Here is a 3,816-nt window from a genome sequence, read left to right on the forward strand (position 1 = left end):
CGTTGACTCGGAAGCTGACGGTGAAGCGGACTTAGAGGCTAAGAGCAGACTTGCTTCCTTTACTAAGAAGAAGGAGGAGATCTTTTAGCTGGGCATCATCTCATTTAGTGGTGGAGCGAGGGGAGCATTCAAAGTAGCCATTGTTTAAGGGGGTAGGAGAGCGTAGAAAACGTCCTAGAAGCAGATGGAAAGGAGAGCGGACAAGGCCTTTTTATGATGAAGGCGGGTCTTTGTCTTTCGATTAGCGTTGAGGTTAGGCCCCTAGCTTCAAAAGTGGGAGTTAAGCACTTGGCTAAATCATCATCTCCTTTCACTGGTATGATTCCGTCTAAAGGAAAGGTTTTTCTACAAAACCAAGAAGGAAAGGATTGAATTTGGTTAGACCACCGGGGAAGGATCAATTCATTCATATCAACTAATTCCAGAAGGGTCAGAAAGCGCTTTCACTCATTAAGCTAACTTTTCGTTACGCGGGGAGAGGTTTTCTTCTCGAAAAGAGCCTCAATCTTGTTTATTCGTATGTTATGTTGAGAAAACACCTGTCTTTGTTCCAGTCCAAGGGAAGCCTCCGGGCAAAGGGTGAATGAGATCTTCTATTTCTCCCCGATTTGTTCAAAGAAAAGGAATGAGAATAGGAGCTGGGAAAGAAGGGAAAAAAGAGAGGGTCCGAAGGAGGTGCTCCTAGAGCTAGTCGATTCTAAAGTTTATCTTATTGTTTTTGGGAATCCCAATGGGTCACAGAGGCAAAAAAGAGTGCCTTCTAAAGACAGTAGAGAAAGCTTTTACCTTATACAGAATACGATGCCACAAGGCAAGAAAGTTGCAAGGAGGCTTTGCTTTCAATCCGACTCGAATAGCATTGCTTCCCTCATTCACATCTTTCATCTAAAAGGGTAACTAGCACCTACTTCTTATCCAGATTAGGTTGGTTGGTGTTCATGCCCCACCAGGTCGGTCCCTCTTTCTATGTTCTAATTGAAAGTACAGCCTCTCACATATAACCGTCTAAAAGGCGAGGTAATTTCTTATTGCAATGGAATGAATAAGAAAATCCACTGCATGAGAATTCTAAAAGGTTAAGCAAGGAGTGGCATCTGACCACAACATGCCGCGAAGGGGGAGGAGTAAATCAAAAGGAGTTCCATCTAACTACCTACCTTGTCTCTCCAAATACCAAGATCTGCCTACCGTCAAACTCCTAGTGATAGGCCAGTGGGCTCAAGTCATTTGTAGTCCCGGAAGATGAAGGCCCCCTATCGTCATGATTAAAGAAGTTTCTCTACATTCTAATCTCCCTCCGTAGCATATCACTCCTTGTTAACATTCAATTCCCTGCCTTGACTTGACATCGAGATATCTGCTACACCCAACAAGGAAATCAAACCTCACTAGCGTGTGCGCCATTAACTCTTCCTCTTTTGATAAATAGAGGGGTTTCCCTTTGAATGAGTAGATCTTCCCGACCCTGTGCCTACCTTTACTCAATGCTCCTGAAGTCCGAAAATGAGACTGAGTGGAAAGGGGGAAGTGAAGTTACAGAAATGGTAGTCGTGGACTCGCAGTACTTCCTACTTTTGGTAATCCTTATTGTGATCTCTCACTCTGAGCTAAGATAGTCTCTTAAGTGCTAGCCAGGAGAACAAATAGCAATGAACCTTATCTACATATTCCCCTCCTACAAAGAATTACTAGAGCTCTCGAAAAGAGTACCGATAGGCGGATTGACGCATCTGAGCAGGCAGAGCGGTTTTTCCAGCAAGATAGGCCAGTGAGTTTCATTAAGGCAAAGGATGCAATAGCCTTAGGGGTGATGCTGGATCCTCCAGAGGGTGACATCCGATCCAACCTAGTTGATATGCAAAGGCGATGGTCTGAAATTGAAGACAAAAAGATTTGAGAATACCAAATAGCGATCTTAACGCAAACAACCGGTATAGATATCTGGAAGAGCATAATAGCCTAAAGTCCGATACTTTAGTAAAGAAGGAAGAAAATCCTACAGGCGGCCATACTTCGGCTAATGAGGGTGGCGCCATATTTGAGAGAGGAGAAGACGTCTTCAGCAGACTTGGAAGAGGACTGCGAGAAAGGGCTCACTAATCAACCATAAAGCCTAAACCTGACTGACTCCTAGTAGGCCAATCAATGCCTTTTTAATGTGAATGGGATTCTGTAAAAGAAAGTCAGGGCGTATTCTTTAGCAGCAGTAGATTCTGTTCCTAAAAATGGAAAGAAATCCAAAACAAAAGAAGTCGGGCCTTTCCGGTCTTTGATAAAGAACTAATGTTCAATCAGTTCCTTCCCTTGAGGAGTTGGCTGTACTACACTATGACTTAATTAGCGGATTTGTCTCAAAGAGGCTTTCGAGGCCTTGGCCTGCGCCTCTCAGACCGAATTTTGTTCATTTAAGGAGCGGGGATGCGAGGGCCTTCCAAAGGAATTAGGTTCAGTTGCCTACATGGCTACTTCTAGCAGCTCCCGGAATCGGACTAGCGTGAACTGCCAACCAACCTTGACTCTTTTTGCTTTTGCCTTATAAGGTTCAATTTTCCAACCTCGTAGACAGAATGAGAGACCGTCTTCAGGGCTAGCCTGACTCTAACTTTCGCTGGAAGACTGAAACTTCTCAAGTCAGTGACTATGGCCATACCTAAGTTTGTAGCTTTTTAAAGATCCCTATCATGTGATTGAAAAGATGGAATGTCTTAAGCCTCAATTTCTTTGGGAAGCGGGATAAGACGCATATGAGAAGTTGGAGTAGGAAAACTACTGAGGCAATGAACATGGGGATACGGGGAAAATGGGTCAATTGGGCTTTTCCAACTCTTGTGGCGGCTTCTTTTCTTACTGCGACAGTTTGTCTTTGGGTTAAGGCTCGCTATTGTAATCTTTTGGCAGGACGCATGATTGACTTCCCCTCCTACGCATGGAAAAGTGTTTTCAAAGCTATTCAAAGTATTACTGAGTCTCTTGCTCTATCGTCAATGGTCAGTCGGTTAGCCTGGTGTTAGTGGTACTCTATTAATTTAATCAAGACCCCAGCCTTCTATTTTTGTTCTCTTTGCCACAGTAGCAAATCTTATTCTCACCAATCTTCCTTTTAACAAAACCCAACATTTGGGACAACATAAAAGCTATTGATCTTCCCCTCTTTCAAATCATAAGAGTATGTCTTTTCTCCATTGGATCAACAATCAAGGTTTAAAATGGAAGTGGGTAAGGCAAACTCTGTCTATTCCCAAAATGGAGTCTTGTCTCTAGTCTGCGATCCTTGAAAGTCTTTGATAAGAATCACTGTGTTCCAAATGGACCAATTGCCAAGAACATTCAAAAAATGTCATGAAGATTCAAAAAAATATGTCAACAACAGAAATTGAACCTACGCACGAAGAGCTCAATTGATTTTAAGTCTGTCGCATTAACCACTCAAGCACATCAACACTTCTTTGTGGAGATTAAAGGAGATTGGGAATAAATCTCGTCCACAAACATATCGGGATTGAATCCCAGCCACAAACGTCTTTTGTCAGGAGACTATAAATACCCACAATATGTTATGTAAAAAACAGATTTGTTGATGAATGTAATTCAGATCTCAAATTGAGACGTTTCCCTTAGAAATCCGAGTATCATATTTGCCATTTCTAAGTTTCAAGCAATTCTTGTGGTAGAATTGCACCCGAGCCATTCAATCAAGCCTTGATCAAGTTAGATTGTGGAGTGACTCAATTTAGAACAAGGTTCCAAATCTTGCTTCTAGATCTTCGATCGTAAGAGGTAATCTAATTCTAGCCTTATCTCTTGGTTGATCCAAAT

The sequence above is a fragment of the Cucurbita maxima genome, unplaced genomic scaffold (genome assembly GCF_002738345.1).
Source record: "Cucurbita maxima cultivar Rimu unplaced genomic scaffold, Cmax_1.0 Cma_Scf00057, whole genome shotgun sequence".
Taxonomy (NCBI): domain Eukaryota; kingdom Viridiplantae; phylum Streptophyta; class Magnoliopsida; order Cucurbitales; family Cucurbitaceae; genus Cucurbita; species Cucurbita maxima.